Below are 24,942 nucleotides of genomic sequence, written 5' to 3' on the forward strand. Positions count from 1 at the left end.
CTGTGAGCAACATTGCGGCCCCAGCTGTGCACACATCAGTATCTTCGCATGTACAGATCTCAAAACATCAGGTATGTACATAAACCACCGTGTTTGTGTACAAATTTGAATTTATTGGGCAAAATAGTTATTTTCTGCAATCAAATTCTGTGTCAATCTTGCCCTTAGAGCACAGGACATTCAAAAGGCCAGAGATGAGTGTTGGTACATACTTAAACACATAAACAATACTGCTGCTAGTCTTCAAATATAAGTATTAGCTATCGTCTGTTGTCTAACAAAATCCTTGTTTACAGGTCACCTGAGACGTTTTACATTTCTATTGTCATTTAAAAATCCAGCAATCCATTGTCTTTTTTTTTGGTGATGGTTTATTCTTTCTTGGTGACCGTTCAATTCACATAAGAAAAAAGTTTACAGCGCCCAGAAGGCAGATAAGCAGAAACAGAGATTTAGCAAGTAATATTACAAATGACAATCCTTTTGAGATCCATGTAACTGGTTAAAGTTTCTGTTTCTTGACATATGTCAAAATCGCTTCCCTGGTGTGCTGGTAGGAGGATTGCTAAAATTGGAAACAAGCGTTCTGCGTAAGTATCCGATCTATAAAAAGTGTCCATTTTGAATTTGCTCATATATATCCTACTTGCTAATTTTCAACAAATATATGAATCAGATGTTCAGCACATGGTTTTTTTTCTTTTACTACCCATCAAAAAGGGATTTAGGGAGTTTCGACAAGTCTCCGGCAGAAACATAGGAAATGAGTTGGAAAACATTATTAAAACATTTGGTAACACTTTGTGTTAAGAGCTTCAGCACTGTATTTGCCTTGTAGACACTCTGTAAATATCTTTGTAAGTCAAGCTATATCAGATGGGGCCATTGCTTTATATGTACAATGTGAGAGATCAGCTATCAGAATACAATGACTGACATTATGTCACCGAGCAAGCAATACACAGCAAATGCAATCATGCCATATGGTGAAGAGGGGGAAAAAATTTAATTATATAATTAAATGTTTTTTTTGCACAGCAGGTTCACAAATAACAGTCAGGTTTAAGAAATATATAACCTCATAAAATGTGTACTGTATACTTAAAGTTTGCTAAATTCTGGATAATACGTCCAACTTTAGCTGTAATGTATGTGATTTGATTTAAATCTTAGGTGATAAACTAATTTTATGTACAATTGTACAAATGAGTGTTGCTCTTTTTGGTGCCTCAAAACAGCAATTAGGGACAGAAAGAAGGAGTTGTGGACAGCGCTCGGTTTCACTGAATAATGCAATTCTGCATGCCAATTTGTAAAGGTTTTATTCTAAACATCAATAATACCATATACAGTTAAAAAAGTGAAGTATATTAAATATACAAATAAAAACAATAGATGTGCACGTATAGATCAATAGGAGACCATATTGGTGTATTCAATTCATGATAAGAAAACTAGATGACGTGCTAAGCAACATTTATAAAAGAGACCTGCGGATTAAAGAAATTCTGTAGTCAGGTGGCCACTCTCATAGATGGTATAAAGGAGAGGGATGTTATTATAACCTGAATGGGTGGTTCTGGGTAATTGCCCAGCTGGAGATGAAAAGGTCTTTGAAAAGCAATCTGTCTGTGCGTCTGGATTTTTTATCATGGCCTCCTCGCAATAGTGGCAGCACGATGACAGTATTAAGGTAATTTCTCCAAGTCTGCTAGGCTCAACGCATTTCGGTATAGCATACACCTAATAATTGTTGCTCTTTTTTGGTACCTCAAAAATTAATTAGCAATTAGGGTATAGGATTACCTGCAGTGGGTGTCTTTACAAATAATCAGCAAAACAACATGATATTCAATAATATAAATCACCGATTTAGGCCTCTTGCCCAAGACGCTGCAAACGACTTTTCCCTTTGGAATACAAATGTGTAATATTTGAAAAATAAAAGTTTGTTTTGCATTACAGGATGGAGAGCAATATCAATTTTTGTAATAATAAATTTGTGAAACTGTTGAGGAAGATAAACGGAGTGACTGGAATAGGAAGGGAGAGCGTTAAACATCCTGGGGCTGGGGATGGCCATAGGGCATCAGGTGGTTGTGTTATCCAATAGGGATCAAGATGATCATTTTAGTGTAGCTCTTAAGGATTGGTTCGGGTGGAGTCGGCTTCTTCTGGATTTTTAGATGGGTAACTACTACTCTATTCCTATCCTGTTTATTCCAATTATACATCCCCTTTTTTTGTGCAGTTTTCCCTCCAGTGGTGGGTGGCTTCCTCTTATCCCTGGTGGTGTCCCGTGCCACCAGTGCCGTGCCCGCTTTTGCTTTGGTGACATGAGCTAGCATGGCAACTGCATCTCCTCTGGTTTACAGCGCATCTGGAGTTGAGGACGGTCCCCTCAGCACTGGTTGGTGGTAAGGGTGAACAGTTTCCCATGTTGTGGCAGTTGTAGGTGGTGACAGGGGAGCTCCTCAATGGCCACTGAGGTCTACCTTGCATTAGAAATGGCTGTGGTCAGTGCAGGCGGCCATGGCTCCACCAGTGTCTGCGGCTCATATGGCCATTTTGTGGGTGGAACGGGCCAGCTGCCCAGAGGCAGAACTGCAGGGCTTACTAGGAGCCAGGGGGCAGTAGCTGGTCTGGGTCAGGAGCTGGGTGATGGGGCTCCTCAACAGGGCTGTCCATCTCGGGGCTATTGGGTATCTGCACCTGGTACAGCTAGCATGGTACAGTTCACCCCCTCAGCCAGGCACCCTAGACATGGCACTGGGATAGATGCTTCATTTGATTCTGCCATGTTGTCTGCTGCCTTCTCATCAATGACTTTGGCACTCACCCAGTTGGTGCCACCCATTCATGGATCTGAGTGTGGGAGGCAAGGCATACAATCGGCATCCAGCATTCCCATACCTGATGCTGAGCAGTTTCTTTATGTACTTCAGGATATGGGTTCTGCTATGACCCAATTCAGGGGTAGTGTGGCTGTAGGACATGCACCATCCCCAGATTTTTCTCCTTCCTCCAGGTAGCATGGAAATGGGGCATCATACTAGTATCCTTCCTCTTTTTCAGATGCCAAAGTGAGTGTGTCTCAGGGAGATTGTGCATTGGATGGTGAGGATTCTTAGTCCATGGGGGATCAGCCTGAAACATCAGGTGAGGAATATGATGAGTTATGTTGATCTCCACTTCCTCATCCTCCTCCAGGTTGAGTGCTGCTTCTTCTTCTTCCTCCTCTTCACACGGTTCTTCAGTTAGTAGTGCAGCATGGGCTAGGAATCGTGCAGCTACATATGCCAGGAATGAGGCCAGCAGGTGTGAGGGGCCTGCCAAAACAAGTGGCTCACTGGCTCTTCCTGCTGGGAAAGGAAGCATTGTAATGTACCTGGTATTGTGCATTGTAATTTTACAGCTGTTTTGCATGGACTTTGCAAAACTTTCAGAAGAAGATTCAGAAAGGGGATTATGCGGATGTGCTAAATGTAGGATCGGCGTGGTGAGCATATCAACATTATCCGGTACATAAACAGGATCCATTACATGCAGCATAAATAGGCAGAAGTTGCTTGGTGGGTTTATGATTAGCAATTTCAGCATAAGCAGGATTGCCTGGACAGAATGAACTTTGGCTGCAAGGACGTGGTGGTGTAGATGGAGGTTACTATATTGCAGTGCAAAGAGGGATAGGTTGTGCAAGTTGGCCCTGATAATGCATGTCCTGCTACAGGAGTTACCCACATCCCAGTGGAGGCTCCCACGCCATGCAGATTCATGGGTCCTGGTCGCTTGCAGGCGATGGCTACTGGGAGGGGCAAATGTTTTGCCATCAAAAATTACTCCTGTCCACTAGGATATTGGTGTCATTTTCATAACCTCTGTCTGCGGTGGGGAGTATCGCATCCTACACCTAACTGCTTTTGGGGTAGTTGTCCGACCCCAGGGCAGAGGTAGCGTGGTCCGGCTGGCCAGCTGCCTGCCTATTTGAGGTGACTTTCTGGTGGGCTCCCTTAGGAACCTGCTGTCTGCTCCTTCTTTTCCATATGTGCCACTTTTGCAAAGTGGATAAGGAGATCCATTTGGGTTGCATGGTGGGCCCTTTTTTGCAACCCGCATTGGAGAATTTAATAATTTCTCCTGTGGGTGTTGTTCCTAAGAAAGCACCGGGCAAGTTTAGGCTGGTACAACATTTATCTTATCCATCAGGGTCGTCTATAAACTATGCTATTTAGTGATGTATCAATTATTTGATGATACTCTCAGCTTAGTGCGGACTTACAGTCCATGGATAAGACTGATGTGGAGTCGGTGTTCCACTTGCTTCATATTCACACAGTCATTTAGGTATATAGGTTTCTGTATACTGCATAGACAAGTGTTTGTCTATGGTGTGTTCCTTGAAAAATTCAGCACCTTTCTGCAATGGTGTGTGGAGCTTTCTTGTTGAGGGCATGGGTTTGCCCATTATTTTGGTCTATCCGGTATTGAGCATTGTGGTGAAGTCTCTTTTAGTTTGCGTGCACTTTTCCATCACTTTGGGGTTCCAATAACTGAGGATAAGATGGAAGGCCACATCTCCTGCTTGTCCTTCCTGCGGATCCAAAATGACACTGTCGCTGTCAACTCCCTCAGGATAAGGTGATTGACTAAGTTGCCTGATATGATATTGCAGCGTCTTGCAGTGCGTACGGTGATGTTGCACAAGGCTCAGTCGCTTTTGGATTTTTTAAACGATGATTGCCGGTCATCCCCATTGGTGGACTTTTTCAGATGTCAAGGTGAGTGTGTCTCAGGGAGATTGTGCATTGGATGGTGAGGATTCTTAGTCCATGGGGGATCAGCCTGAAACATCAGGTGAGGAATATGATGAGTCATGTTGGTCTCCACTTCCTCATCCTCCTCCAGGTTGAGTGCTTCTTCTTCTTCCTCATCCTCTTCACATGGTTCTTCAGTTAGTAGTGCAGCATGGGCTAGGAATCGTGCAGCTACGTATGCCAGGAATGAGGCCAGCAGGTGTGAGGGGCCTGCCAAAACAAGTGGGTCACTGGCTCTTCCTGCTGGGAAAGTAAGCATTGTAATGTACCTGGTATTGTGCATTGTAATTATACAGCTGTTTTGCATGGACTTTGCAAAAGCTTTCAGAAGAAGATTCAGAAAGGGGATTATGTTGATGTGCTCACATTGACTGATGATGCCAAGAAAGATTTTAAGGCTTCCAATTCAAAGGGTGGTATTGGCGTTGAGGCTTTTAGATCCTTAGATAATTGGTTGACCTGTTTTTGCATTTTTTCAGCCTTTTATATGGAGGATCGACGTGGTGAGCATATCAAAATTATCCGGTACATACACATGATCCATTACATGCAGTATAAATAGGCAGAAGTTGCTTGGTGGGTTTATGATTAGCAATTTCAGCATAAGCAGGATTTCCTGGACAGAATGAACTTTGGCTGCAAGGACGTGGTGGTGTAGATGGAGGTTACTATATTGCAGTGCAAAGAGGGAATAGGTTGTGCAAGTTTGCCCTGATAATGCATGGCCTGCTACAGGAGTTTCCCACATCCCAGTGGAGGCTTCCACGCCGTGCAGATTCATGGGTCCTGGTCGCTTGCAGGCGATGGCTACTGGGAGGGGCAAATGTTTTGCCATCAAAAATTACTCCTGTCCACTAGGATATTGGTGTCATTTTCATAACCTCTGTCGGCGGTGGGGAGTATCGCATCCAACATCCAACATCTAACTGATTTTGGGGTAGTTGTCCGACCCCAGGGCAGAGATAGCGGGGTCCGGCAGGCCAACAGCGTCACTTCAACTAAGTAGGCCTCCCACCTCGATATGTGTAGACACCATGTGCAAATGGTTGGGATGGTATCAAGACAGGGAGTCCGCAGGTTTCTGCCTGCCTATTTGAGGTGACATTCTTAGGAACCTGCTGTCTGCTCCTTCTTTTCCGATTGTGCCACTTTTGCAAAGTGGATAAGGAGATCCATTTGGGTTGCATGGTGGGCCCTTTTTTGCAACCCACATTGGAGAATTTAATCTTTTCTGCTGTGGGTATTGTTCCTAAGAAAGCACCGGGCAAGTTTAGGCTGATACAACATTTGTCTTATCCATCAGGGTCGTCTGTAAACTATGCTATTCCGTCCAAACACTGTTCAGTGATGTATCAATTATTTGACAATGCTCTCAGCTTAGTGCAGACTTACGGTCCATGGATAAGACTGATGTTGAGTCGGTCTTCCACTTGCTTCAGATTCACACAGAGTCATTCAGGTATATGGGTTTCGGTATACTTCATAGACAAGTGTTTGTCTATGGTTTGTTCCTTGAAAAATTCAGCACCTTTCTGCATTGGTGTGTGGAGCTTTCTTGTGGAGGGCATGGGTTTGCCCATTATTTTGGTCCATCCGGTATTGTGCATTATGGTGAACTCTTCTTTAGTTTGCGCGCACTTTTCCATCACTTCGGGGTTCCAATAACTGAGGATATGACGGAGGGCCCCATCTCCTGCTTGTCCTTCCTGCAGATCCAAAATGACACTGTCGCTGTCAACTCCCTCAGGATAAGGTGACTGATTAAGTTGCCTGATGTGATACTGCAGTGATTTGCAGTGCGTACGGTGATGTTGCGCAAGGCTCAGTCGCTTTTGGGTTTTCTAAACGTTGCTTGCAGGTCATCCCCATTGGTGGACTTTTTTGCAGGAAATTAGAGCATACAAAAGCAGGAGTCTCCAGTTCCCAACAACTGTTTTGGTTGTCCTCTGAGATTAAAAAGGACTTGTCTGTATGGGTTACTTCTCTCAGTAATTTAATACTACTAGCGAGACACATGGATATGCAAATATGTGTGTACATAAAAGTACATGCATTACCATTCTTATAACAGTGCACTTCACAATAGGCATGTTGAAAGTTGTGTCAGTTATTCTGCCATCATCCAATGATAAACAGTAACATCATCATTTATCAAAATAAAAAAGCCCCTGGACTGAAGTTGGTGATAATTCTACATCTCCTTTCTTGTGAATATGCACTAAACTTCTGGTGCACAGTTGCCTGGTTTCGGTTGATAGATCTACAGTGTCTAAATACAGTAGGTAGTCAATAGGTCGATACCCAAAAGGTCAACAGGGTTAAAAGTTCAACAAGGGAAAGGTTGACAGGGATCTGTAGATCTCCTTTAATGATAAATGTACCCAAATTATAATAATAATAATAATAATAATAAATGTACCCAAATTATGATAAAATACACAGCAACAGTATGTATTTGATTGTATGGTTTGCGCTTACAATTATATGACTGGGCAATTTCATAGAAAGCAAAAGGGAAAATTTGTCACAATGATATGAATGCACTCAACTTACATTAATAATGAAAATATAATCTGATTAAGGCATTGGCAAATAACCAAAGCGCTCAATGTATCTGCATGTACAGTTGTAAGTTCTCATTGATGTTGACTGCACAGAACAGATATTTTTACTCTGGCTCACCCAATGACCTTAGTTTGAACCTCATGAATCAAGCAACTTTCACATTTAGTAATGATCCGGAGTACTCTGGTTTCTGATGCAATGTTTGACTACGTTTTATTGCATAGGATGTACGCTATCCCAGGCACTGTATCACTGTTCATTGCTAGAAACATCATTTTCCTCAAATGGCTTCATAGTATCTGTGACCCTAATATGACATGTGCATTCGGTGATTAATTACTATTAAATGGCAATGCACTAATTAAATGTCTCCGATGTCAGCTTAATGGCTCATAAACAATGGCACAATTCAGTCAGATGACCCTTAATACACACAATTAGATGTTTTTTAGGGACACTGTGGTCAGCTTTTAGTTATGCATCTTTTAAAAAAGGTTGCATTCAAGTTAAATAATTTTTAATTGATATTTACTGAACTGTTTTAAAGTTTCAACTAGGACTGTGACAGAATTGTGGTACTGTATGTGAGGAGACAGGGGCTTCTACTTCACTTTTCTTTTCCACCCTTATTCAATAAGCTAGCTAAATATTCTGGGGTTTTGGGGTAGATTTATTAAGCTTGGTGAAGTGATAAAGTGTCTGTTTTTATCACCGGCCAATCAGCTTCTACCTGTCATGTTTCAAACCAAGCCTGTAACTTCACAGTTATTAGCTGATTGGCTGATGATAAAAACCAGATACTTTATCACATCACCGAGCTTAATAAACCTTCCCCTGAGTTACTGGGAGCTCTATTGAAGAAAGGATGTTGCCCATAGCAACCAATCAAAATCTACTTCTTTCTGATTATAAATAGAATCTGATTGGTTGCCCATAGCAACTTCCCATCTTAAATAGAACTCCCATATTAGTAAATAAACTCCTCAGTCTCTCCCTCCTTTACTGATATTTATGTGTAGAGAGAGTTGACATCTAGCATAACTTAAGAGTTTAGGTAGCAAACCAGACCTTTGCTGGAGAGGGGTGAAAATGTTTTGATCCCCTGTCGAAACTGTGGAGTAGTGCATGTGACTTTCCTTCAGAAATCAGGTTTTTAGAGAGTTTTAGAGAATTTATCTCTATCTACAGTTATGATGGTTTCAAGGGATGCCAATGTGATGGTGCCTCTTTACAAGGCATTGGTGAGACAACACTTGGAATATTGTGTTCAGTACTGGGCACCGCACCTTAAGAAGGACATAACTGAATTGGAACAGGTACAGATAAGGGCTAGAAAAAGGTCTCAAATCACTAGAATACAAAGATAGATTAACCAAGCTGAATTTGTTTTCGCTGGAGAAACAGAGGTTGAGAGGTAATTAGTATGATCAGATTAGATTGATTAGTATGTTCAGATACAGGATTGGAAATCATGAAACAGGGAGATGATTTGTTCACTAACAAGCCTATACTTAGGACACGCGGGCATGTACTGAGGCTCGAGGAAAAGAAATTCCATAATGAATTAAGAAGAGGATTCTTCATCATTAGAGCAGTAAAATTCTGGAACTCATTGCTGGTGGGGGTGATTACTCTTATTGAATTTAAATCAAAACTGGATACATTTTTGGCCACTAAGGGAATCCTATAGATATGACTTACTCAAGTCAGTAGTTACAAGTCAAATATGTTGGACTCGATGGACTAACATTTTTTTCGGCCTTAATTACTATGTTACTGCCATCTGTTGGCAGTGAGTTAAACTACATCTCTTTCTCTCTCACACAGGCACAAAAACAGAGGAAATCGCAAGGTTACAGACTAGCTTTTGAAGCATGGAATGGGATTTTTTACCCAAACCCACAATTTGTCAATAAATGTAATTTCTGTAGTAGTTCACAGAGCATTAAGAATGAATGGTGGACCCCTGGGTGCAGGCCCAAATTAACAAAAGTAAAAAAAGGGGAAAAGAAAAAAAGATGAAGGGAAGAATGAAAGAGAAATACATGTAATTAAGGAAGGATAGGGGAGGGTGGGCAGAGAAACCGGAAGGTCTTGTAGCAGAAGCCTTGCTCTTGAATCAAGCGTGAATTTGTTATGAATCATGGGAAGCCTCAACCCAGTTCGAAACTTGATGCAAAGTTTAGAGCATAAGCGGTCCATCATGGGGTGATGTTCCTGAATCCAAGATTGCAAAATACTTTTTTAGTAGCATCTGCAGATACTGGCAGGAGTAAGTGATTTACCCTTAGATATATGAAGGACAGCATCCACCGCTCCCAGGATTGGCACATAATTGAGTAAATGTGAGGTAAATGTTGTTCCTGTCTCAAAAAATGTTTAATAGCTGGGCAGTCCCACATGCAGAGGAAAACAGAGGCTTAACTATGGCCACATTTCAGACATGTGCTAGTTGTAGTTATATAAACTGAAAAATAACGCTAGGAAGAAAGATAGCCTCTGTGGAAGATACTCAGAAATATCTCTCTGTGGGGGTTATTCTAGTCCATTCTTTCTCACAAAATCCTTCTTAGATGGACAAAACCATGTGCACTGCGGGTGGGGCAGATGTAACTTGTGCAGAGAGAATTAGATTTGGGTGGGGTTTTTCTTCAAAGTGAAATCTATATTGAAGTGTAAAATCATGCAGTCAGTATTTTCCCTGCACAGAAACAAAATAACTCACCCAAATCTAATTCTCTCTGCACATGTTACATCTGCCCCCCTGCAGTGCACATGGTTTTGTCCATCTAAGAAGGATTTTGTCAGAAAGAATGAACTAGAATAAACCCCTGTATTAGTTAGTGGTAAGAGTAGCAAAAGAGATTAAAGTCTTAAGGAGTAAGTTCTAGCCAGTGCGAAAGACCAGTTTTTATAGAAGTATAATCTTCAAACACTTGTGATGGGATATTGGTGTTTTTTAACTATCTTGACATCATGTTCACATCTATTAAAAATGTTTACACTTTTTCCATTTTTAAATATCTGTAGTTTGCTTTCATCTGCTTCAGTTTATGCTATACATACAATATTATAGGTGTATTGATAAATTGCATAACAAAATACTGATCCTTGAGAATGAATATAACTTGGGGATCACATACGATACGAATCAAAAGTCTTTTGACCAGTTTTCACGCATTTAGCAACAGATAGAATTTGCACCTGAACACACATTGACTCTCCACACAGAGGTGTCTCAAAATATTGGTAAAAAATATTGTTTTAACCCCTTCCTGACACAGCATGTTTTTGCCTTCCTGACAGAGCCCTTTTTTTCAAATCTGACTTGTATCACTTAAGTGGGGATAACTTTTTTTTGCTTTTACTTATCCCAGTGATTTTGAGATTGTTTTCTCGTGACACATTGTACTTCAAATTAGTGGTAAATTTGGGTCGATACAGTCTGTGTTTTTTTGTGAAAAATACCAAAATGTCGTAAAAAAATGGAAAATTTAGCAATTTGCAAAATGTTAAATTTTCTGCTTGTGAGACAAATAATCATACCACTCAAAATAGTTAATAACTAACATAGACCATATGTCTACTTTATGTTTCCATCATTATTTCAACTTCCTTTTAATTTTTTTGGACACTAGGAGGCTTACAATATGAATAGCAAATTTTCAAATTTTCAAGAAAATTTCAAACACTGATTTTTTTAGGGACCAGTTCAGTTCTGATGTGACTTTGAGGGACTTGTATGTGAGACACCCCCATAAATGATGCCATTTCAAAAACTGCACCCCTCACAGTATTCAAAACAGCATTTTGGAAGTTTGTTAACCCTTTAGGTGTTTCACAGGAATTAAAACAAAGTGTAGGTGAAATTTCAAAATTTCATTTTTTTTGCAGATTTGCAATTTTAATACATTTTTCTAAGGAACACAGTAGATTTTACTAGAGAAATGTGACAAAAAATTGATTCCCCCAATTCTTTTGTTTTCATAAATATCCTATATGTGGCCCTAGTGTGCACGTTGACCAAACCACAGGCTTCATAATAGAAGGAGCACCTACTTGATTTTGGAGCCTCCTTTTTATGAGATTATTTTTTAGGCACCATGTAGGTTTCTAGGCACCATAAGATGCTAAAAGTTAGGAACCCCCCCACAAGTGACCCCATTTTGCAAACTACACCCCTCAGGGAATTCATCTAGGGGTATAGTGTACATTTCAAACCCCCAGGGGTTTCACCAATTGTGGTACAACTGGGCAGTGAAAATGAAAAATTAATTTTTTTACACAAAAATGCAGTTCTGGCTCCAAATTTTTCATTTTCACAAGGAATAAAGGAGACAAAGCACCCCAAAATCTGTGCCCCAATTTCTCCCGAGTACGGCAATGCCTCACATGTGACCAAAAAATACCATTTGGGTGCATGGCAGGACTCAGAAGGGAAGGAGTGAATTTTGGATTTTGCAGCTCAGATTCTGGTGGAATGTTGGTGGGTGCTATGTAGCATTAGCAAGACCCCCGAAGCACCAATACAGTGGAACCCCCCCACAAGTGACTCCATTTTGCAAACTACACCCCTCAGGGAATTCATCTAGGGGTATAGTGTACATTTCAAACCCCCAGGGGTTTCACCAATTTTGATACAACTGGGCTGTGCAAATGAAAAATTACATTTTTTACACAAAAATGCAGTTCTGGCTCAAAATTTTTCATTTTCACAAGGAATGAAGGAGACAAAGCACCCCAAAATCTGTGCCCCAATTTCTACCGAGTATGGCAATGCCTCACATGTGACCAAAAAATACCAGTTGGGTGCATGGCAGGACTCAGAAGGGAAGGAGTGATTTTTGGATTTTGCAGCTCTGATTCTGGTGGAATTTTGGTGGGTGCTATGTCGCATTAGCAAGACCCCCGAAGCACCAATACAGTGGAAGCCCCCCACAAGTGACCCCATTTTGCAAACTACACCCCTCTGGGAATTCATCTAGGGGTATAATGTACATTTCAAACCCCCAGGGGTTTCACCACTTGTGGTACAACTGGGCAGTGAAAATGAAAAATTAAATTTTTTACACAAAAATGCAGTTCTGGCTCAAAATTTTTCATTTTCAGAAGGTATGAAGGAGAAAAAGCACCCCAAAATCTGTGCCCCAATTTCTCCCGAGTATGGCAATGCCTCACATGTGACCAAAAAATACCATTTGGGTGCATGGCAGGACTCAGAAGGGAAGGAGTGATATTTGGATTTTGCAGCACAGATTCTGGTGGAATTTTGGTGGGTGCTATGTCGCATTAGCAAGACCCCCAAAGCACCAATACAGTGGAACCCCCCCACAAGTGACCCCATTTTGCAAAGTACACCCCTCAGGGAATTCATCTAGGGGTATAGTGTACATTTCAAACCCCCAGGGGTTTCACCAATTTTGATACAACTGGGCTGTGCAAATGAAAAATTACATTTTTTTACACAAAAATGCAGTTCTGGCTCAAAATTTTTCATTTTCATAAGGTATGAAGGAGAAAAAGCACCCCAAAATCTGTGCCCCAATTTCTCCCGAGTACGGCAATGCCTCACATGTGACCAAAAAATACCAGTTGGGTGCATGGCAGGACTCAGAAGGGAAGGAGTGATTTTTGGATTTTGCAGCTCAGATTCTGGTGGAATTTTGGTGGGTGCTATGTCGCATTAGCAAGACCCCCAAAGCACCAATACAGTGGAACCCCCCCACAAGTGACCCCATTTTGCAAACTACACCCCTCAGGGAATTCATCTAGGGGTATAGTGTACATTTCAAACCCCCAGGGGTTTCACCAATTTTGATACAACTGGGCAGTGAAAATGAAAAATTACATTTTTTTTTACATAAAAATGCAGTTCTGGCTCAAAATTTTTCATTTTCAGAAGGTATGAAGGAGAAAAAGCACCCCAAAATCTGTGCCCCAATTTCTCCCGAGTACAGCAATGTCTCACATGTGACCAACAAATACCAGTTGGGTGCATGGCAGGACTCAGAAGGGAAGGAGTGATTTTTGGATTTTGCGGCTCAGATTCTGGTGGAATGAATGGTGGGTGTTATGTGGCATTAGCAAGACCCCCGAAGCACGGTGAAATTATGAACCTAATAATCCATAGATGTGTGGTATATTTTAAAACACTCCTTTATACATAGGCCGGGTTTGTCGGGGCAAGTGTCACACTGGAAAATAGTTTGCTTTCTTATTCCCTTTTTATAGCAAACTTTGCACCTTTTTTGTGTCCTGCCCTTTTTCCAGTGGAGGGGATTTCATCAGGAAAATGCTGCCCTGGTACAATACGGGGGCCAGTACTAGAAGTACTGGGGCCCTCTGCCTGCTGGTTCCCAAATATTAGGCCCTTTATGACTTCCTCTTGAAAGTGCATAAATGTCCCCCTCTGGCTGGTAGAACGGAATAGCACGTAAGCGTTATACAGTGCCATCTGGATGATATACACGGCCAGCTTCTTGTACCAGATTTTTGTTTTCCGCAGGGCACTGTACGGCTTCAGTACCTGATCTGAAAGATCCACTCCGCCCATGTACCTATTGTAATCCAGGATACAATTAGGTTTTGAGGTGTGGGTACTGGTACCTCGTACAGGGACGGAGGTGGTACTGTCTCCGTGAATTGTTGTCAGTATAAGGACATCCCTCTTGTCCTTATATTTGACCAACAACATATTTTCGGTGCATATTCCCCTGCTTTCACCCCATCTCATTACTTGGGCAATGTGCGTTTTTGGGAGGCCTCTTTGGTTCTTGCGCACAGTACCGCAAGCTGCTGTACCTCTTGAACCAAGGGCCTTAAACAGGGGGATGCTGGTGTAAAAGTTATCCACATAGAGGTGATAACCTTTATCCAGGAAGGGGTGCACTAAATCCCAGACAATTTTTCCACTAACACCTACGAGGGAGGGGGGGCATTCTGGCGGTTCAATTCTTGAATCCTTCCCTTCATATACCCTAAACCTGTGGGTGTACCCTGAGGTGCTTTCACACAGCTTATACATTTTTATGCCATACCTTGCCCTCTTACTGGGAAGGTACTGGCGGAATTTAACCCTTCCTTTAAAATGTATAAGGGACTCGTCTATGCAAATGAATTTATCTGGGATGTACATCTCTTCAAATTTGGCACTGAAGTGATCAATGACCGGCCTGACTTTGAATAGCCGGTCAAAGGTGGGATCATCTCTGGGTGGGCACTGTGCATTATCGTTGTAATGCAAAAATTTAAGGATTAACTCAAAACGAGTCCGGGTCATGGCCATACGGTAAAGTGGGGTGCTGTACAGAACATCTGTACTCCAATATTGCCTAATTTCTGGCTTTTTTACTATGCCCATATGAAACACCAGACCCCAAAACGTCATCATCTCTACTGCATCTACAGGGGTCCACCTAGCAAATAATGACGTGGGGTTTTGAGCAATAAACTGCTGGGCATATAAATTAGTTTGGTCCACCATTAAATTTATAAAATCATCAGAGAAAAATAATTTGAAAAAGTCAATTTCTCTGAGACCTGTGGAATCAAATTGGATTCCTGGGATGGCCAAAAACTCAGGAACCTGGGGCTCAAAATTGTCTGGTGGTGGGGTCCATACGAGATCAATTATTGGGGGGGGTCTCAGCTGCTCTACGGGGGCGTCTTTGAGGGGGTCCCTCATCACTAGAGGAGGAAGAGGAGCTTAAGATGAATCCTTCAAATTCTCTGCTTGCCTCACTGGCTGTGTCAGAGTCAGAGGCAAGCATGGCATATGCCTCCTCCGCTGAATACATTCTTCTGGATGACTGGGATGACATTTGGGATGACATTTGGGATGACATTTGGGATGCAATTTTTATTTTTGTGTTTCTGGTAGTGAAATATTTCAACACGTGTATAGTGTAGGGGGGGGTACAAACTTTATTTCAATGTAGTATGTAGTGTGTAGTGTGTATGTAGTGCAAAAAAAAAAAAAAAAAAAAAGGTCCTGCGCCAAAAATTGAGCACAGATGTTGGTCAGTAACGTCCGTCACTGAACAGCGCTCAAAGGCAACAGGAATTTGATCAAAAAAATTTGATAAAAAAAAATTAAAAAAAGACCCCACAGCACCCTAAAAAAAAAAAAAAAAAAAGGTGATCAGTGATGCGACACTGATTACCAGTGAGGGGCAGCAGGTGCACAACCTTTGGTGCAACTGACAGTGCAACTGGCAGGTATATATAAAAAAAAAACCTCTGCACCCCCAAAAAGTTGCTGATCACCTCAGATATAGTGATCAGCACAAAAGGGGGGGGCAGCAGACACAAAATATAGCACTCTCTATCACTCTCTGTCACTATCTCTCTCTATCTCTCTCTATCTCTCTCTATCTCTCTCTATCTCTCTCTATCTCTCTCTATCTCTCTCTATCTCTCACTATCTATCACTCTATGACACTGCAGCAGCAGCACTGACAGTTATATATATAAAAAAAAAAAACCTGCACTCCCAAAAAGTTGCTGGGGGTGCACAAAAGGGGGGCAGCCGACACAAAATATAGCACTCTCTATCACTCTCTGTCACTATCTCTCTCTATCTCTCTCTATCTATCACTCTATGACACTGCAGCAGTAGCACTGACAGTTATATATATAAAAAATAACCCCTGCACCCCCAAAAAGTTGCTGGGGGTGCACAAAAGGGGGGCAGCAGACACAAAATATAGCACTTTCTATCACTATCTCTCTCTATCTCTCTATCTCTCACTATCCATCACTCTATGACACTGCAGCAGCAGCACTGACAGGTATATATATATGAAAAAAAAACCTGCGCCCCCAAAAAGTTGCTGATCAGTTAATTTATACTGATCAGCACAAAAGGGGGGGGGGGGGGCAGCAGTCAGTTGCACACGCAGTACAGCTGTATATATATAAAAAATATATAGCACAATCTGTCACTATCTCTCTCTCTCTATCTCTCTCTATCTCTCTATCTATAACTCTATCACACTGCAGCAGCACAAAATATAGCACTCTCTGTCACTAGCCCTCTCTATCTCTCTCTATCTCTCTCTCTCTATCTCTCTCTATCTATAACTCGAACACACTGCAGCAGCACAGCAGCACAACACAACACAGGAAGTCACAAGAAGTAACAAGATCCAGGAACGCTACAAGCAGTGATCAGGTAAGTATTTTGCAAGGATCAGGTCAGTATATCGCGGCAGATAGGCACGGTGACCGCACTGCACGCAATTCCAGACCGGAATGGCGTCTGCAGTGCAGTCACCGTTAGTTTAAATCACCCTCCATGGCTGTGAGTGGTCCGTCGGTCCGGCGAACCAATCACGGCCTTTGGGGGCGGGTTGGGTGAGGTGGGGTGACACCAGTGTCACCCTTACACCCCGTGGTGATTGGTGCTGTACTTTACAGCACCAATCACCACCGATCCCTGTGTCACCGGCGAACGTTATTCGCCGGTGACACAGAAAACGCTGTAATTGGCTGTTCACACTGAACAGCCAATCACAGCGATCGCCGACGGGGGGCGGCATCGCAGCCCCCCCTGGGCATGCAGGGACATGTCTGCTGTCAGGGACAGCAGACATGTTTAAACTGTCACCGCGTCTATAGACGCGGTGACAGTTTAAAGCCATGACGTACATTTACGCCATGTGTCGGGAAGTACATCCCGGCCATGACGTAAATGTACGTCAAATGTCGGGAAGGGGTTAATCAGAAAAATTCCTTGGTGTGATGGGTCAAAAGTTTTTAGTTCTTTTTTTTGTAAGTTATGTCTATACTTACATTGTTTACACTATTCACAGATTGTGTCACAGTATTTCACAATACAATATGTATAGTGAAGACAGACAGCAACAATAATCTGTAAAAGAAAGGGTGACTGTCAGGTACGCATTGTAAGCAATTTTGTAATTTTACATCAAATAGTCTTTTTTTACAATCACCGCCAGAGGATCCCGGCCATGTCAAGAACAAGCTGCGTCAGGCCGCGTCAGGAAAACAATACCAGTGTTGACAAAATGATTAGTGGATAAATACAAGTCTCTGCATCAAAAAGTCCAAGATTTACAAGAAATTATAAAGTAAATATCCACATATCAACTGTAAAGCTTTGACTGAATAATTAATCAATCATCAGTGCCAAGAATAGGAGAGCAAGGGTTGCCTTTTCCCTGGAGCACAGGTTAGCAATACTGCCTCACAGCACTGATGGCTTGGGATCATTCCCACTGTGCAGAGTTTGTATATTCTCCTCGTGCTTGCATGGGATTACTCTGGGTACTCCGGTTCCCTCTTACAATCCAAAAATATACTGGTAGGTTAATTGGCTCTCAACAAATTTAACCCTAGAATTAATACTTGTGCATGTACATGTGGTAGAAAACATAGATTGTAAGCTCCACTGGGGCAGGGACAGATGTGAAAATTATTATCTGTATAGCACTGTGGAATATATGTGCACTATAAGACTAGTAATAAATAATAATAATTTTATTTATATATAGCAGTCTTCTGCTAATAGGTGCTCAACAGATAGTAAGAATGCAATACAGAACAAGAACAATGATGTATAGAAGAGCATTTAATAGACTGCAGAGAGCATGGAGATACTTAAGGAAATAATGGAAATGCTTGAGTAAAGGTGCCCACACACGCACCGATCCCAGCGGTGCGATGCTATGCGATGGGGTGCGCGCTCCCGCGGCACCTCATCGCACAGTACAAAAAGTATGTGCTGCACAGACTTTTTGTACTGGCTTTTTATCGCATAGCATCGCATCGCATGCACATCGCATGCACAAGGCATACGATGCGATGCTATGTGTGCTAGTTAAGCACAGAACGCACGCTGGGATCGATGCGTCCGTGGGCACCTTAAGAAGGAAAGTCTTGAGTCTGTTTTTGAAGCATTCTAGAGCGGGGGCCTCTTGAGCTGTGTGGGGAAGTGAGTTCCATAGAGTCAGAGCCACATGGCTAAAAGCTCGACCCCAAAATGAATTATGGAGATTCTATCTATATCTAACTGCTTCAGGTACCTTTGGTCTTGGTGATGTCGGGCTTTGAAGATCAGTACAGTAAGTTAATCTTGAAGATGATTTGCAATCTTATAGGCAGCCAGTGGAGAGAGTAAAGAATGGGTGTTATGTGGCTAGAACGGGGCTGGCTGGTTAACAGCTTGGCAGCTGTGTTTTGTAACAGCTGTATTGGATGGCTACTTACTGGAACAAGGTGCTTGGAATGATGAGACCATGGGCCTGATTCAGAAATGGACATTAAGCTGATGTTCCACAGAACTGAGCAATTATAGTCAGACAGGAAATGTTCTAAATTTAAGGTGCTGCTACACACCTGAACACAATAAGTGATTGACAAGAAATGACCATTGTGGTGTGGTAACATGGTGGTAGCAAAGAATAGCTGTTAAAATGCAGGTGAGGCCATTTTTGATACAGTACATGTATCAACTGAGAGCCAGTGGTATAATGGGTCTATAATGGGTGCAGTGTCAGGGATACAGTCATTGACATGCATTTAGGTTGCCATGTGTCTAGGTCGACACGGGGATAGGTTGACAGGATCAGTAGGTCAACACGGTCATTAGGTCAACATGGGTTAGATCAACAGTAAAAAGGCCGGCATGGGGTTCTTCACTGTTTTTTGAGCTGGTATGTGCCGACAGGCGGTATTTCATGCCCTACCATCCACTAGGGCACAGGTCTTCAACCTGTGGCCCTCCAGATGTTGGTGAACTACATGTCCCAGCATGCCCTGACAGTTTTGGCATGCTCTTATAGGAAAAAATGTGGCGATGCATGATGGAACATGTAGTTTCACAACATCTGGAGGGCCACAGGTTGAAGACCCATGCACTAGGGCGAAGGGTACACAGTGCACTTTAACCTGTGTCTATGTCGACTGTGTCGACATTCGGGCCAAAAGAACTTTGAAAAACCCCATGTCGACCTTTTGACTGTCGACCTATCACATGTCGACCTAATGACCCTGTCTACCTTATGACCCTGTCCACCTAACCCATGTTGACCTAGACAAATGTCAACCTAAATGCATGTTGACTTAAAAGTGTCAACCTAATGACTGACTAACAACTTGCTGGTGACCAACGGATACAAACCCCAGTGTCATGGGCCCCTGAGTCCCGGGGGGGGGGGATAATGTGCACACTGCACCCCTTTTTTCAATACTTACCCTCTGGAGTACTGGGGCGGCTGCAGAAGCACTGCTATATTTTTACACTTCCATATAGATCTCACTTTGAAGTAAACCCTCACCCAAATCTAACTCTATCTGCACAAGTTACATCTTCCCCACCTGCAGTGCACATGCTTTTTGGCCATCTAAGAAGGAATTTGTCAGAAAGAGTGAACCAAAATAACCCCCTTAGACCCTATTGCTCTCGACAGAAAGGAGGAGGCCCAGCCAGAGGAGGCTTCACACGGGGCTCCTCCTCTCTTAAGATGCCCTGCTGAGAGCCCTAGTGTCCAAAAAATGGCATCTGCGTTGCTACTGCTGCAGCCTGTCTGTGTAGTCATAGACTTACTTGAGCAGTTGATGTTTCCTGTTGGCTGCATATTAGTAGGCAATTGCAAATGACAGCATCTGCACTTGCTGATATCTGCAGCAGCATTGCTAAGAAAATGGCACTTGCAGCTGCCTTAGTGTCCATCTCTGCATCAGGCCCTAAATTCAATCTTGTGTCCACTGAAGGAACAACATTTAAATTTCTCCCTAAAACTCAAAGATACATAACAAGTACCTACTGTGACATAACATAGAGGGTGTGTTTATGTAGTAAGGGTACATTTCCTATCCAGCAGTGTAGCATTGAGCCATGGCACCAGAAGCAAGCTCATGTCACTACGCCCCCCCCCGCCCCAACCCCACCTCACAGTGTCCCCATACACATACATTGCCCTCAACAGGGAAAAAAGCATTGACCCCACAGAAAAAAAAACAAATAGCCCCCACAGGGGAAAAAAAATATTGTTGGATCATAGTCATTTGATTAAATTTGCTATTATATAATAATAAAAAAACAAAACACCCTGTGGAAGGCTCTGACAGCCGAAACATGTTGGAGGTACAAGAGTATGCTTTTATGACCTTGTGGGATCCCGGAATATATGATGTGCGTGCTGACCAGTATTTGAATGGTGCTACCCGGGTATTAACATCCACCGCCCATAAATACGATCACAAACGCCTTAAGGTCCCATACAGTACTAAGAATTTTTTCTATCTTATTGTATTGTTTTTTTTTTTTTAAATAAAATGTTAGCACCCTCCCCTTTGTTTCAGAGGTAATCATGGAATAAGAACAGAGTTTCCTGCATGTTTCTCGTCTAAAAAGTACATGATCAAGCCAGGCCTAGGAGAGGTCCCCTTCTGGTACACAGTCACACTTATTTAGATTATTTCCATGTACAAAACTATTTTACATTGGTAATGCACTATGAGTGTTCTCTAATTAATTTTTTGTGGAAAACATTAACCATCGAATATACATAGTCAGGAGATACTCTGAAGATTATAGGAATAATACTGTTCATTAATCCAGGCCTAGGAGAGGTCCATCGCTGTACCAGGACGACTCCAGACGTCGATACGTGAGACAGTAAAAGACATTATAAAGAATAAGGACGAATTGTGATTTTAGCTATTCCCAATCAGGCGCAAAACAGCACTAAAACTGTTCTGCAAATTAAAATATAGATACCACAAATCTTAGTAGATATGCAAAGTCAAAGTATGGCATACATGGCACGAGAAAAGTCTATTTTCCAATACAATGCATGCTTGAACTAGTCATAGTCAACAAAACTATCAAAGCAGCACATAAAGACAAAACAATCACCATCAGGTCATTATACGTTTTTTTATACATATTACATCACACAGCAGTACTTCTTATACACATGATATCACACAGTAGTACAGTAGTAGTAGTATGCTTTATACTTTATAATTTTACTACGCAGTAAAATTTCTTACACATGTTACACCTCATATCAGTGCTTCTTGTAGATGTGATACATCCAATGTTGTGGTCTCAGTGTTTTTCCTCATTTTCAGACCTTAGTCTTGCAGGGAGACCCAAGCCGTGCTCAAAAACCCCTAAGTAAGGGTGGGTATGCGTAAGTTTGGATGGAAACTGATCCGCTCATCTCTATCTGTGAGTATGAGTCCAGACAAGGCACCTGGAGCTCATGCTCCACCAAACCACCCTCGCGACTCCCCGTGTCCTATCCACCATTTAGAGGTTACCCTGAATGGGTTTTTGCACACAAAAATCACAGATGATGCCATGTCGTAGTCTCAGCAAATGGTTTTCTGTACATGCAGTTAACATTTGACTATATATTGGCAATGACTGGCTCTTCTGATTGGGACTAGGTCACGTCACTGAACAATATTGTTAATGATATCGTTCAGTGTGTTTACACTATATTGTTTGCCCAGGAGTTCTGAGGGAAATCATTAATGATATTGCTCGTGTAGCATATTGTATAGTGTGTACACAACTTATGAATTTAATGAAAAGGTTTTGTTCTCTCAAATCAGTTGAGCATCAGAACATTGTATATTGTTTTCATACACTCATTGACCACATTTTTTAAAATTAGTATTACAGTATATTGTAAAATAATAAGCAGCATCTGTTGACCGTGGGGGACGATAAAAAAACATATAGTAAACCATTTGTCAAAAGACTTTTCAGCACTGCAGTAAAATAATGCAGCCACACCATTAGAAGTCTAGCGGAAACTTGAGCAGATGAAAGCAAAATAATTAGGAAAGAAAGACTGGTAAAGTAAAATAATGTTCTGTAAAATAGGGTTACATAATAAATAAATACAGTCTGCTAATAAGAAATTGTAGATATGTATATAGAGAAAAATAAACATCTCTACCGCAAGACTTTTGGCTAATAATAATATGTGAGCAATCAGGAATTTTCATTGCACAATTATTAAAATATTGCAGCTGATGTTAGTCTCAGACTCTTCCTGTTTATTTAAAATATATCAGGGATATCAATTGAACTTTAACCCTCTTTACAAATACAGGTGATTATTTTCTTGATATGACTTTAGACACATACCATAGGGGTTTATTCTAGCTCATTCTTTCTGACAAAATCCTTCTTAGATGGACAAAACCATGTGCACTGCAGGGGGGCAGATGTAACATGTGCAGAGAGAATTAGATTTGGGTGAGTTATTTTGTTTCTGTGCAGGGAAAATACTGACTGCATGATTTTACACTTCAATATTGATCTCACTTTGAAGAAAAACCCCACCCAAATCTAATTCTCTCTGCACAAGTTACATCTGCCCCACCCGCAGTGCACATGGTTTTGTCCATCTAAGAAGGATTTTGTCAGAAAGAATGGACTAGAATAACCCCCATAGAGACAAATTCTATATTTGTTATAGTCAGTCCACACTTTGACTTAATACATGGTACTGTAAGTGTTATAATATATGTGTGTATGAACAACCCTGTGTCACTATCTACAATGCTAGTTGTTGGAAGTGAATACACCCAGCATCATCCTATGGCCTGATTCAGCAATTTAAAAATATGCTAAACCTCAGGAGCATCTGAGGGAAAAATATGTCTTACATGAACATCTCAGACCTTTGATAAAGCTGCTTGTGGGGATGCGGCAGAACCCCATCACCTTACACCTCACCTGCTCTTGGAACTCAATCTATACAGTCTGAACCAGCCCAGGATTTAGATTTCGTCTTCCATCCATTTCTACAGGATCCAGTACCTTTCTGGAGTGAAGAGAATGCCCACCAGCAATTAATAACTATAGTGGCTATCTGGCTTTGCAACTCCACTGCCAGGACCAAGTACACCACACTTCTTGAGGCTTTCCCCAGCTGGACTTGGACTCCTCTAACCCTTGATGGTAAAGTTTCACCTTAATGGTTTGGCATAAAGACTACCTATTGAACAATCTCAGGGGCATTATAGGAACACACTGATTTGCTATTTGATCATCAATAGGCGCATTTTTTAATAAGCATTTTATGATACATTACATACCTTATGTGTTAGTAAATTCCTTTATTTTATATGAAGACAATCCAATTGTTTAGATATTTATTTGATTTGTTAACGCTGCACCACTGTATACAGTATATTGTTTTGTCTTTCACAGGGTTGACTACTCAGTATGTTAGCAGCTGCTTTGTACTAGCAGTCCCACCTCAGCCCCTTCCCTGTCCTCTTTGGTGGGCTTTCTTTCCACTTTAACATCTCAGACCCGACGGCTGCCAGGGCCGTAATTTGGATGGTGTGGAGTGCATGTGCCTTATGCCCCTATTCGAAAATGAGGGAGGGGGGCAATTCTCTTCCTGGCACAAGGCTCCATAAAATCTAGTTACAACTCTGACTGCTGAATCCTAAGATTGAATTATATGCATGATCATCAGGCATCTTTGTGACACTGAGGCATGTCAGATTGGCCCGCTCAGCTTCATATCAGAGTCCATTAAGTTGTGTGTTAGAAGATGCAGACCTTGGCTTTGGACTTCTATAAAGTGGGGGCAATGCCCTCCTCCAAATCCCCCCCCACCCCAAAATTGCTGCAGCATATCAATCAGGATGTGGCTCAGGGTACTGAATGCGACCAAGCAGAACCTGTTCTGCACATGCACAGAATGGATCCTGTGGACGCACCGGTGCCCCACCACTGGGGGGCACCGGTGCGTGCTGGGCCCCCTGTCTGGCCTGCATGCTAGGCCCCCTGTCTGGCATGTGGACTAGGAGTTCATTCCTGCACAAACTGTGTGATAGATTCTCTCATTTAGAGAAAAAAGCATAAACATAATTACACAAAAAGATAATTATGTTTACATTTCATACAGAATAATGTTATTGTTTACACTACTATGAACAATTGTTATGTTTCGAGTAAACTAAAGGTGTGTACACACGGCAGATCCTGCCGTGAGATGCGAGTCCTGATGTGATCAGATCGGGACTCGCATCGCGCGGCATGCAAGAGGGGCACAAATTTAGACTATATAGTGCAGATCTGCACTATGTAGTCTTGCCTGCCCTCTCTATCTCGCTGCCGATTTGCGCTGACACGGGAGCACGCATCGGCAGCGCATCGGGCTCGCAAGCCCTAAAAAAGCATGCAATATGGCTTCTGACGTTCACTATATCGGGAACATCGGAAGCCAAATCTTACCATGTGTACACACTATTAGAGTTCTGCGAAACTCAGGCTTCATTTTTTAAATGATGGTGATGGTGATCAATGATAATAAGGTTTTACAATAGTTGTTTTTACAATATACTTTTTCCACGTGAAACAAACTGTAGCTTTAAAATCAGTATCCTCCCACCCTTGACTTCTTGTAATACAAATGTGTTCATTCTAATTGACTGCTTATTCAATCTGAAGTTTCTGCAGAATGCTATGGTTTTTGATTACAACTTATAGTATAATGCAGGCGATATCACAGAAATCTCTTGCAAAATTATATTAGCATTAAATATCGTAGTCCCAATT

The sequence above is a fragment of the Crinia signifera genome, chromosome 1, assembly GCF_055691185.1.
Source record: "Crinia signifera chromosome 1, ASM5569118v1, whole genome shotgun sequence".
Classification (NCBI taxonomy): domain Eukaryota; kingdom Metazoa; phylum Chordata; class Amphibia; order Anura; family Myobatrachidae; genus Crinia; species Crinia signifera.